Source organism: Hylaeus anthracinus, unplaced genomic scaffold (assembly GCF_026225885.1).
Source record: "Hylaeus anthracinus isolate JK02 unplaced genomic scaffold, UHH_iyHylAnth1.0_haploid 11997, whole genome shotgun sequence".
NCBI classification, from domain to species: Eukaryota; Metazoa; Arthropoda; class Insecta; order Hymenoptera; family Colletidae; genus Hylaeus; species Hylaeus anthracinus.
The window spans coordinates 2,885,993-2,899,411 of record NW_026534344.1 but is presented as its reverse complement, the minus strand read 5'-3'; the positions used below and the strand labels follow the sequence as shown (position 1 = coordinate 2,899,411).

The following is a 13,419-nucleotide window of genomic DNA, read 5'->3' as shown; positions in this document are numbered from 1 at the left end:
AATTCGAATCCAAGTGTTTCAGATCTGGTCGTTCGAGGTACAAGATCCCGCAGGATCTATCCTTCTTGTTAGAAAATCCTTAGTTCGTTGATCCAGGCCCCTCGACTGAAATGTGGCGGTGCAAACGTCACGCGTAATCACACGCGACGTGCAACATCTAATTGAAACTTCTTCCAATAATTCATGGAAGTGATTACTCAAGAAATTTACATAAGATTGACCTGTTAATCTCCCATCGAGGAAAACAGGTCTGATTACATTATCGTCAATTATCCCTGCCCATACATTTATAGCGAATTGTCGCTTGTGACTTAATTGAAACATAGTGCGTGCATTTTCTTCCGCCACTAGAGCGAGTATCATGAAAATTGATTACTCCCGCTTCGGAAAATCCAGCTTTGTCGATGAATAAAACTAGGAGGCAGATAATCTTCGTCAAGTATTGTATTCGTTGGACGTAACACGGTTAAAACACCTCGAGAATGTAGTTTAGGCGAGCTTTAATCGTTGGTCCTCTGTCTCCAGCCTTCCATCGAAGCAGGTACCACATGTTAGGAAGCAGCCTGTATATTTTATTACCGTTTCGTTGCCTAGTTCAATGATGATTTATAATTGTTGCCTGGTCGACTGTAATTATTATAATTACAGATTTTTCGTCTGCGGGCTCTCCAGACCGTCTCTGGGGCCTGAACCGGCCGCGTCTTTTCGCTCCATCCCCTTTTGGTACCGACTCCACCCCTTCGAGTCTTCGCCTTCTTTTCCTTCCTCGCGTCTGTTCGTTCCCTTTTCTTCGTCCCCTCTCTACTCTCTTCGACTGTCTCTCTAGGTATACCTTGAAAACGGGTTTCGAAAGTCTACAGCGGCCCGAATCCTCGCGTGTTCCCGAGGTTTCCTTCTCGTCGAACGAGTGGCTTTCCCGCGATGCAAGTACAGTTCCAACACTTGGAAAAGATCTCCGCGAATACTAGTGGCAATAATTTAACTAAAGATCCGCAGGGTGCCAATCACTGTCTCATACTATTCCTTCGAGTAGCGACGTATGACACCTAATAGTTAGGCGACTGCTCGTCTCATCCCCTTAGCGATCAGGGCACGCCCACGGAGAACCTTGTCGAAGTCGTTACACCGCTGTACACCTTGTTCATACGGACACAAGCAAGCTCAGCAGCCACGTTAATTTCGTTCAACGATACCACCGATCGTCTCGCGATTCGTTCTTAGCGAAAGAGAAAAACTTTGGCCGGCATCGCGACTCCTACCACCAACCCATTCTTCTCTATCAGAATCCACGGAGGTCGACAACGTTCACGTTCGCGTACGTTCGCGTCTGAATAGGTGGCGGCGCGCGAGTATGCGTGCGTTCACGCGTGAAACTATTCGTATCCATCAGGCGAGTATCCGTCTCTCTATTCTACGTGGCAGGACACGGGTTCCAATTCATCCTCGCGCAAGCCTTCCATTATCCGTCCTAACTGGCAACCGAGGATCATTAAGCCACGGAGCCTTTTGTCCGACTGTGCGCGTCCGTCTCGTAACGACGGACGAAGAGGGAATATACGCGAGAGCGCGGAAAGATGAGGACTCGTGACGTTGCTCGACTTCGGCTTTCAGAATCGCTTCTCTTCTTCTCGGGGCTTTATCGCTTCCACGAATTCTTTTACGTGCCTCCCATGATTCGGTCCGCCAAATTGATTTCAGAATTCCCGCTTGTCGTTTCGGGTAATGGGCTGTAAAACTGCTCAGCACTCGCAATTAGTAGCCTATCCGCGGTACTTCTCACGGATTTTCTAGCACTCTACACGGAGTTGTCATTGAAAAAGTATCAAATATGGATACACTTTAAATCCCTCGAGGCCTTTCTGTCCACTCTGTATATTGCATACATTCAACGTACATCGATTCGAAGTTCGTCGAGTCTCGTTTGGACAGGCTGTTCGGCATCGCGGTGAACTTACTCACGAGGAGGTTGCCGCGATTGTAGAATTCTTGGAACTTGTCGGGCTTTCGCGTCGAAGATCGCGCGCAACGCTGTCGATCGGTCGTTGGTTCGTCTGGAAAGGATCGATTATACCGGTCGGACGGATCGCGAGGCTGTATCGAGCGGGTCGCGTCCGCAGACGTGGAGGATGCGGCGGTGCATCAGTCGGCCGGGGTACACATCGTGTATCGCGGTACAAAGTGATGACCGTAATGACTCTAACCACCGTCTGACATCTGGCATTAGGCACTCGAGCTTTCGAGTGGCAACGCCCGCAGCAATTGTTGCCGTTTACGACTGCCGTGCACGCTCTCCTTCTTTCCCTGTTGCTCCGTCTCGGCGTGCACGGTTCTTCTCTCCTCTGGACCAACTCTTACTCGTTTCATCGCACGCCGTTCGCCTCTCGTCCCATCTCGCTCCTCTCGTCGCGTCTCCGTCTGGTCACCGTCCCTCTTCTCGTTTCTCTGCCTCTTGGTCGCTCGTCCGCTCTCGATCCTACGCGCTATAGACCGCATTCCCGAGTGCAACGACGAGGCAGAGATATATGTATATGCATTCGCGTGCACCGGTCGCTGCAGCCACCGCGCGCCTGCACTCGCTCTACGTTGCGCCGATCGCGGCTATGGAGAGCCTCCTTCGCGCACCACCGCTACGCTATAAACACCGACCGGCTCCGCGCCTCGCCTTTCTTATGCTCCAGAAATCTAGCCAGTCATAAGCGTCCACCCTTTTTCCCCAGCCTCGTTTTAATTGCCGTTTTACACGCCGACGATGCGACTCCCGAGCGGACCCTGCGGCTGTGCTGCACGTCTAGCGGACGTACTGGTTGTACGATGACATTGTGTTGGAACAGTTCATTGCGGTAGGCGTATCTTGTGGATAATTAAGATTGGAAATGCAAACGTCTTCGGAAGTAGTAGTTGGTTTATCGGTATAAGGTACCGAGCACATGTGCCAACGTTCGTCAATGTTCGAGCACATGTGCTCCATTATTACCACTACATAATCTTGAATTATTCGTTGAGTTTTATTAAAATCATTGCATCAATTAAATTACAAACTTCTTCAGAGACTCCGGTTTCCATTCTTACAGATTCCAGCACGGACTCTGATAGAATGCAAATCTGGTCTCGTGTTAAATGGCGTTCTTTCCAGTCGATTTCCCGCGGTCGACGTCTTCCCTCTGCCGCGTACGGTTCTCCTCGCTGTATAAAAACACTGCGTGGCTTCTCAGCGTCCCGCAAAATTGTGTAATCCGGTCTGTGTGTGTTAGCCGCCGCGAGCTCGACGGGCCGTTCTTTATATCCCTTTCTGGAATAATAGAGACCGGTGCCGACGAGAAAATGGTTCACCTCTCACCGAACGGGGACCCCGCTAACGTCGCGGAGCACTGCGTATCCTGGCGCAATTACCGACATTAGAAAGTCGTCACCGCCGAGTCCTAGAATCCGACCTCAATTATCGAATCTTTCATTAACGATCTTTCCCAAAAAAACTCTGATCGCTGAATCACAAGTCCGCACAAGATCGCCCAGGGGTAATCTCTCTAGGTCCTCGTTATATACAGTCGTCAAAGTTGGAGGAGAGGCAGCAGAAGCCTATTTTCAGTTGAGAGATCTCCCAGAAGAAAAGTGAAGGGAACGAGAGCTACGGGGCACACGGTAGGGGAACGGAATCGGCACGATAATTGTGTGATAACGGGAAATAAGATCGCCGGGTACCATCGTTATTTCCCTGTAGCCGTGAAAGGAGCGAGAGGGGCGAGCATCGGTTATCAAGTTTCTCGTGTGTCCCTGGATTATTCAACGTCCTCTGGCTCTGTCAGTGGGTGGTGAGCTACGAGACGATCGGTCTGCCGGCCGTCCCCGCGTTTCCGTCAACCAGGAGATCCTTGCAAGGGACTACCTTGCGGTGTTTCGTAGCTTAACAAGAACGTTGTTCGAGGAGGAGGTCGCATACCAATGGATACGATGACTGACCCGCATCGCGAGTATGCGTGAGCCTGTACGTGCAGGTCACACATGCTCGATATGCACGCGTTGCATCGCGCGCCGTGTCACTCAAAGCACGCGACCACCGGATTGCGTAACCGTAGGAAACAAAGACCTCCGGTTGCGGGACGCGTACCCACAACGTGAGGCAACATTCCCGTCTTATTCGAGGAGGTTACCATGGAAGCGATGCGAGTCCATTTGTTCGAAACGCGGTGTTTCCGCGGGGAATGTTGACCAGGTAGCTTTTTCCGTTGCTCGAACACCTGATAAATTTGCTCGCGGACGATCACTGAAATCGTCAAACGAAACCATTAGAGCTCATCAAGGATTTCGAGTCGATTGAATCGTAACATCTTTCATGCCTCCAAACAAAGATGAGTGGGCTTTCATAATGGCACTTTCGTAACGACTGGATCATTAATCGACCAACGGTTTCGCATCGTCAGGCTGTCGCGTTCACCGCGCGGAATTATAATGTCGTAAAAAACCATCGGATCGCGACAATTATGAGGCACGAATATCGCGACGGTATTAACGCGCGGATGGCACGCAATCGCGGTAGCCGTTGCGAAAGCGTGGGGATGAGCGATAGTCGGCGGATAGGAGGCAAGCGTGTGCGCAGGTCGTTCACACAATCACGATACGCGCGCGTTTGGTATCCCCTAGTTTGATCGAGAATTATTCCGAGAAAGGGGTTTTTTTGCAATCCTTGCAATTTGTTTAGGTGTGTCTTGGCGTTCGTTGTCGAGAATCGAGTATCGTAGACGTGGGTTGTTTTTGCTCGTGATGCGTGTAGAAGAATTTACAATTTTAACGAGATTTGACTTTTCCCACTACGGAGTGGATGAAGAATTCCGAGGATAAGGTACGTTTTCCATGTAAGCCATGTATGATTCATGCGTATAGTCCCTGGATAACAAGTTTCAAGAAACCGGTAGCAAATGCTCGACTTGATTGTGTCTTGATTTTAAATGGCAATTCGCGGATCTCGCGATTCTCACCAGCTTTTATTAAGGGATTTCAGGACGTAGGGTCGTATATGATCTTTGACTTTTGTCATAGGTGTCAAATGATTTTACGTTGGGATAGTCCAAAGAACTAGGCCAGGGTTCATAAATTTACCAGACCTGTTAAATAAAAGTCAGGGGATTCTCTCGAGGACGATACAGGTGCCGCCTCGGGAGAATCTTCAGTGTCTGCAAATGCATTAGGCGCTTTTAAGCGATAGTCGGCGAACAGGAGGTAACGCAACGTAGAGGATCGCGGTGCACGCGCGTGCAGGCGGTGCAAGAAGTAGGTGATTGTTCGAAAACTCCTACGAGAGTGGCTCGAAACGGAGATGCGATCCCGGCTTCACGGTGCATAACGCCGTTAAGAAGAACGGCTCGTAAAATCGTGGCATCCGTGCGAGCCAACCGCCTGGGACGTGGAAGGAAAAATTCCGTCGCACGTGATTGCCCGGACGCGAGGCCACCTTTCTCACCGTCCCCGAGCTGCAATTATCGCGAGTCCCGCCGTTTGAATTACGATGCCGATTAAATGTCTCGTGGACTTTCCACCGACTCCGACAATTTTCGCCAATCGAACCTGCTATTATCGTTTTCTCGACGAACCCTCGAGGATCGTCATCTCGCGCGATACGCGCGAAACGTTTAATCGGGAGACGCGTCGATAGGTCGAAGAGCACGTATCAGCAGCGATGCTCAAAGTGCTCGTTTATTAATCGATTTATACCATCGAGATTGATCTTCGGAATTTGTTAGCTTTCTCGTATGTTTGCAAGGATGATCCAGGATTAGAAAAGTTTGAGAGACACTGGTCCAGCAGCTCGGCGAGAAATTTTGCTTTCTCCGAAGGTGTACGGACTTTTCCCTCGGAAGTCTATCGCGCCCGAGGGCAGGAGGATCGTCGCCTTCGCCGGGACGGTTGGCATAACTGCACACGCAGCTTTTGATTGTCGATTCAGAGAGCGATATCGGCGACGATTCCGAACCTCGGTTTTCGTGTTGCATGCCAAAGCGGCCAAGACTCTCGCCGGGCTTACGAGGTACGGCCGATTGAATTTTACTCGAGGTTCGGTTATCGAAATTCTTCGTTGCTCGTCTTAAAACTCCTCCCAGCGTGCTTCGTACGCCTCAGACGTATCGGAATTTTTCCTTCCCTGCGCCGTCGGCATGAAAAAAGAAGGAAAGACGTTATTATCATCATTTTTACATGTTATGGAGTATTATTTTTTCTTGTTCTAATTATCGAGACCAAAGATGACAAGTGACGGAAACGACTCGCATGGCGAGACTTCATTTCATTTTTATTTGATTATTGGCAAAACTTTAACCTTCAACGTTCCTCGATTATTCGAAGCGTTCCGAGTTCTAAAATGCAAAAAAGATGTCGACGCGCGCGAAGGGTGCTCCCTGGAGTCCCCTATCGTATTCAGCGAGGCATTTTACCATTGCGTAATGGAAAGGGTAGAAGTTAAGATCTCGACGCGACGGAAAAGCAAAAGACAGACGTTGCAATTTGTCGATCGGTGGAGACGCGAGGCAGCTCGATTTTCAAGATTCCGCGTCGATTCGAACGAGAAATCCGATCGATCGATCGCCCCCGATCGAAAAGCCCCACAGGCTGTCGGCCGCGTTTCTTCCACGTTTAACGAAACGATCGGGACGAAAGAGAAGCCAATCCGTAAGTGCGTGCACGTACGAACACGCGTGCGTGTGTGAGCGTGCGTTCGAGGCGTCGGGAGAGAAAGCGAACACTCGGTAGGCAGATCGGTGCCAGCTATAAGGCAGGTAACCAATCGCGATAAGAGGAGGCATGGGGCCAGGGGGGGAGGCACTGCGTGCGAGTTGCACTTTCCAATGCACTTGGTGCGAACGTTGCACCGGGAAAGTGCATACACGACGGAGACCCCGTTCGCACGTGCTGCAGAGTATGCGTGCGTCGCGGCGCGGATTCGCTTAAACGCGCCGAAGACGATTTCCTCTCTCTTGCATGGAAATTGGTCGAGTGTAACCTACAAAGGTAGTAAATTACCCACGGAATGCGCGTCCCCCGGGAAAACGAGCGCTAAAAGGATCGCGGTTTGCGCGTTTTACACCTGCCACGGAGACTGCGGCATCTCTACGCGCACGTCGCGGTCTCTCTATTTCAGTTTCACACGTAATTCCATTAGGGAACTATCGATGACCATTCTTGACGTTTCTTTTAACGATTACAGCGAATGCAAAGTTTTCTGGTTTGTTTCTATTTTTAAATATACGCAACACGAATAAAGTGTTTAGCACAGGTAATTAAGATAAGGGACAGGTAGCCAGGTTTCAAGAACATTGATTGTACGCATACAAAAATCGGTGCTTGAGAACAATATTTATCAGCGCGACAGCGGTTGTCATAGGAAACGCTTTAAATACAACCGTTTCTACAAACCAGTTTCTCCGTGTTGCTTGTTTCGAATTTATCCCGTCACTCGTTCTTCTGTTTTATGTACGCATCTAACTCTGTTTGAAATAACATTTAGCAATCTTACGAGATTGAACTTCAGGATGCTCACAAGGCAGATCGATGTTGGCGTATACAGTGGAAAATGGAGAGTTTTCGAGGGTGAGTGGACGAGGGTGCGAATGCAGAGAATTAGCGTTGGGGTTCTTCCGTGTTTGAAAAGGCTTGAGAAAATCTGCTAGGAAGGCGCGAGTGCCGATTGCTAGCGCGGGAGGGAGTCGCGGAGACGGGCCGAGTGACGACCTCAATTGACCCGTCGATCCGTCACGGTTCTCCTGCTGAACGGGAGAGTGGCTCGCACAATTAGCCGGGTAAGGTGCAAGATCGAAGGATCGTGCGTCACGTGGAAGCTAATGTCGGGCTAATGCGGTCGGCGGCTACGCGTTCGATAGGTCGCCAGCTTTGCCCGTTCGTTCGTCGATGTTTTAGCCTGCGTTAAATTTTAGAACGCTCGTTATTCGCGTACAAGACGTTTCGTTTCCTTTTTTCAAGACAGTCTCCTTAACGCCAAACGTGTCACCATTGTATCATACAGTGGCCCGACTCCTAAAAGTACAAGGACAGAAAGAGCTGGGAGAGGACTGTCCTCCGCAAAAAAGGATGGTTGGCAATCACACGTTTAGGTCCCGAGAGTGGTGTAGCCGCGTGAAATAATACTCGCGAGACACGCGTGTTTCGCTAATGGATTCTCCTGGCCGCAGGCCGATTCGTTTTCGTCGCGTCATCCCTACGCGGAATTTGATTAATTACGACCGTACGACCGGCCCCGGTAATTACTTTCCGATAGGATCCGCGCCTCCTCTTCTCGCTCTTCGATCGTCTGCCGCGTTTCTCCTCGGGCCCCCTCGTCCACTGACTTTCTCAATAATCCTCTTCTCTCTTCCACGGAAATTCGTCGTTACGCCGAGGCGGTACGCTCGATCGACGCGATCGATAGATGGTCTTATTGGTTCTCTCGAACGACGCTCGGATATACGCCGATGCTAAAGAGCCTCGCGCGCGCGGTGGTCGCAAACGGAGACTGGTAAAACTCTTATTTACATAGAAATTTCGAATAACGAATGGGCAATAAACACCTGTGTTTAGTACTCGTTGAGTAACGATTAGAATTTGAGTAACGAAATACGCCGCGATGAGCGAATAAAAGTTTGGAATGTTAAAAAAGGTTAATTGACTGTATCCCCTGTGTAAACGGAGTGTATGCCGAGTTAATGTAAACATTCCTTGCTCGTCGATAATTTCGAAGAAAAATCAGAAGAATTTCTATGTTATTATTTTACACTCGCAAGCTTCTTCATCGACGAGTCTCGTTATCGATAAACATCGAATGTCATTTCATCGATGGCGAGGTTTCGTCGCTCCCGAATTTGCAGGCCCGAAATGAACGGGTCTCGAGTTGTCCGAGGGGGGAACGTTGAAACGGGCGGTTTATTTTATTAGCTTCTACGTTAGAGGGGCGGCTGACAACTTAATTGTTTATTAATTCACATTCGCGTCCGACGCGATTGCGCCGACGGTTATGCGGGAACTGGTCCGTATCGGTCCGCCGGCTACCGCTCGGATACACATAAAATTTTTATTTCCGCAGAACTCGCTGTGCATGAATTCTTCGCGTTGCAGCAAACGGGCTACGAATTTACGTTCGTGCTCGGTCATTATAGCGTAACGGGTCGGTCAGGAATTTCCTAGGATCGAACGTTTTATTCGATACCGTTCGGTTTGTAAAATAATTCGTAAAATAAATCAAGTTGCTAGCCATTTTCTCCCTTATATTTTCCACGATCGTTGAAATCGTATAAATTGTGGCACAAGGAAGACATTTTTGTTGGAACATGTATACGTTGAGATGACGAATAAGTTTGTTTGTACGCGACCGTCCTCGGTGATACGAATCGCCATCGCGAGTTCATCAAATAGTATATTCAGTTTGCGCGAGAACTCCATGGCTTTCTATCTTTTAAGCACGTGATTCGTTTTAGCGCGACCATTAACCAACATCATTTCCTCGAATCGTTTGGCTATCGCTAGGGCCGATTCTCCATTACTTTTGATATACGATCGATTCGCGAACTCTTCCCTCTCTGCGTGAATATCTTGTGGCTGGCGTTTACGACGCGGTGGAGCTCGCGGTTTGCCAGAGTCTTCCTCGATATTGCTCTAACGCGCCGCCTAAGCTTTCCCGATAGTACCTTCGATAAGTATTCGCGCGAAGAGATCGACTCTGGTTTAGACCTCGGTCTCTCTTCGCTATAGAAAGTTAACTCCGAAGCTGGTTCTCACAGTTCGATGGTATCTGAAAAGAACTATACGATAAGGGCATCTTTGAACGTTAATAATGGGATATAAATTAAAAGATAAATTTTAAGGAAAGCTAACTTCCAACTTTGCGCTAACTTTGCCTAACCAGGCGTGAGAAGTTGAAGGGCAATTTCGAACGCATTCCTTATTGCTTTAAAACTATAGGTAGTATATATTGGCAGTCTCGTTCCAAGAAGTAGTAATAAGTTGCAACAACTCGTGCAGCATTTGTGACAATTGGAGTGCTCGCTACATTCTGCGAACCATAGGGAAGCGTTCCACATCGGACTCCCACGCTCGTTTTAATTCAGACGACAACGTTACCCAGCAGTGCAAGAGCTTTTGGTCGGCTGCTGGTGAAAATGGTAATTCGCGAGCTCGATACGCCTAATTTATAGGCTTTCTAGGCGCCCTAATTATGTCATTAGAGGCTGCGATAGCCTAAGTTCCGCGATCATTTTTAACGGTTCGAATCACCGAGTAGGCGATGCAACTCGTTGAATCCGGATACACTTTTAATTAGACCGACCACCAATCAACGAGATATCGGCGCTCGATGGCTGGTTTCGAGCCCGACGATACACCCGATCGTCTTGCATCGGTTAACCAGAAACATCGGGGTCCGGTTGTTTCGTTTTCTAGTGAATTTATACGTTCGATAGCGAGTGCAGCGACGAGGTATCGATCACGTAACGCGCTCCCGGTGTGTATACATTGTAATTGGTCCGCGGCAATAAATTTCGCCGTCGGATAAATTTCCAGCGGAGCGATATTGCAATGCTTAATGCTATCGGAGGTCGGTAGACGCGTCTCTGTCGCTCGCGAATCAATCACCGAGACGCGCGTCTATATCTTCGTCGCGATATTCTGCCGTTCGACGGCTAATGGGATCCGCTAGTACGGTTCTGGTCGAGGAAACAGCTGGGTACAGGTCCCGCGGAAAGAAAGTCACTTCGATCGCCTTTCGGCCAAAGTGACGACGTCCTACTCCGAAACGTAAAATTACGTATCGACCGTCGCATTCTCGGTGGCATAATCTTCGACGAAACGTTCGCCAGGGGCGAGGTCGTCTTTTAATTAAGCCGACGTTTAATCAACGGACGCCTATATACCGTTGATCGCTTACTCGCGTAGCGTTTCCGCGTTCCCCGGCCAAGTCGCGGTCATCAGAGGCCTGCGCTCCGGAGAAAGAGAGATATCCTCGGAAACTTATCCACATAGAGGTCAATCCACTCGTCTGTACGTGCACTCGATCGAACGAGTTCCTCCTGTGCGTCCGTCTTTGCTGACTCCCCGTACCATTTGCTCGATTTTCCTTTCTCTTCTTATCGTCGATCTGCCACGAAAGCTGGAAAACTCTGTTGGATTGTAACGTGCGATTAGCCACCTGCTTCTAATTAATTCGCTCGACGCTCTCTGTTGATTATTACGCGGCGTCGTCCACGGATCTGCTCGTGATCTGGCGAACGGTAAAAGTGCCAGAGCCAGCGGTAGCTAATTTAACGCTCCGTCGTTCCATCGGATCGGCGCATGCGACGCGGATCGTTTGCTTTCGTTTCTGCTCTTCCTCCTTTTTTTTTTTCCGAGTAACATGGAAATGCTGGCGCGCGTCATTTATCGCGCTGCGGCCTGTTATCGTTATCGGCAGGGTGTGGCTCCAATCGTGTCTTTAGAATTCTGTCATATTCCTGGAGCCAGATCGATGGCTTATCACGGGAACCAAATCGATTTTCCTCGCCGTCAAGAATAAGGGGAACACGGGCCGCTCCCCTTTGACGACGTCGCGGATCTGTGCTCTTCGCTCCTCGAAATCTGCAAGTGGTGATTCCAAAGTGTCATTTATTATCGCTGCCGGAGGGTAGGAAGAAAACATTTGCATTTTGACTCGAGGCTGTTTGCGCAGTTTTGCTAAAATTACGACCGAGATCTAGGATGACTCTTTGTACTGGCTGCTCTTGCAGTTCGTTCAGAGGGTTTCAGGATTGTCGTCGGTTCATCCGTTTCGACGACCTTCCAGCGACCCTGGGAAAGTTTCCGGCTTGCATAACTAGGCCTGGTTCGTTCGCCGGGCGAGAAACCGCGCGATGCCGTAATACGTTTGAATAGAGGCAAAAGTCGAGGGATCGAAGGTGGCGGTGAAAAGGGGAACGGGAATCCGGCGTAGAAACGAGAATAAAAGAAAACGGAAGGGAGAGAAACATACCTCGTGGCGGGCATCAGAGTAACAGCAGGTGGTTGGTTAGGTTATATGCCTTCCCTGGAATCGGTTTAATGTGCCACACGTTCACGGACCTCTACCTTGCCGCGTTATGCTCACCCCCTCGTAGGCGAATTTCGATAGTTGCAGGCCGAACATGTAGCGCGGGATTGTTTCGTCGTTATCGCAATTGCAGGAACGTAACGCGAAACCACGTGATACTTGACACGATATCATCGTGATTAATAGCGTATGCGTGGCACGTGCGCAGGTTAACGATCACAGCTTGTAGCTCGAGAAGTTAAACGAGATCCAGGATCTCAATTCGATCGCGACCTCCGTCGTTGTTTCGTAGTTTCGACGCGTTTGAGCAGGGTGAAATGCCACTTTCTAGGCAGGCTGTAAACCTAGGCGATAGCCTAATCGCTCGGGTCTCATCTCTAATACTGGTACAGATTTAAACTACTATCTCATAGATCTTATTATCGCGTTCGCTGTCCTCATAAGTAGACACGGGCGCGTTACTCATGCGTCCTGGAGTGAGACTCGTGACTAAAAAGTAACCCTCTCTCGCATAAATTTTACGTTACGTAATAGAAATTAATTTCACGTGGTTCTGGATAGAGGATACTGGGTGACATCGATGTTTTCTCGCCCGAGGATTGAAACGCGTTCGACGCGCGTTTATGGTAGTGTCGGCGATTGGTATCGTTGCACGACGCGCCGCTGCGCGATTTTTCTCGCGCGCTTTCACCAGACTGCGCGATCGAATCGACTCATTCTCCGAGCACCGCACGATCGGGCGATACGGTCGAAGAGGGCCACTCCAAGATCGAGAATGAAAATATTATTCACCGTGCAACTTCCATGGGCTAGGAGCGAACGCCTCGAACCAGGAAGCTTACGAAGCGATCCCGCGTTGGATGCACCGGCCGTAATATCGGTCACGTGAACACTGTTCCCGCAATAGCTCGGAATGCAATTGCCGATCTTTTGTCGGGATCCTCTCTCCCCGTGATTTTCTGCGAGAGCTAGGTGTGCATCGCGAAGTATCCGCTATTTTTCCGTATTTATCACCTTGAAATATCCCAAAGTTTTATTTTCTTCACAATGTTACAAAACGATCGTTTCCCCCGTTGCTTTTATTAGTCGCGAGGAATTCCACGGTGCAAGGCGCGAGTTTGGTGAAATCTTTGAAGTAGAAGGGACCAGAGGAGCAGAGGGGCCACCTGTCGCTCGATGTACACTTCGGAGCGAACTCCGTTCACGACGTCTGCGCGCGTACGTCACCTCGGTTCGGTGTGTATTCGTGCGTGTGAATGTATATATATATATATATATATATTATATATATATATATATATATATATATATATATATATATATATATGTATATGTATATGTATATGTACATATATATCTCGAACACCATATACGTCACGCATAATATT

General features: G+C 49.1%; 1 protein-coding gene across 1 annotated transcript in view; it reads left to right on the top strand.

Annotated features, from left to right (window-relative positions):
* Window positions 1–6,899: 6,899 nt before the first annotated feature.
* Window positions 6,900–13,419, top strand: part of LOC128889442 (cytochrome c oxidase subunit 7A1, mitochondrial) — a 345,364-nt gene continuing 338,844 nt past the window's right edge. The window contains exon 1 of the mRNA XM_054147085.1: window positions 6,900–6,910. The gene's annotated coding sequence lies outside the window, so the exon portion shown is untranslated. The remainder of the gene's footprint in view (window positions 6,911–13,419) is intronic.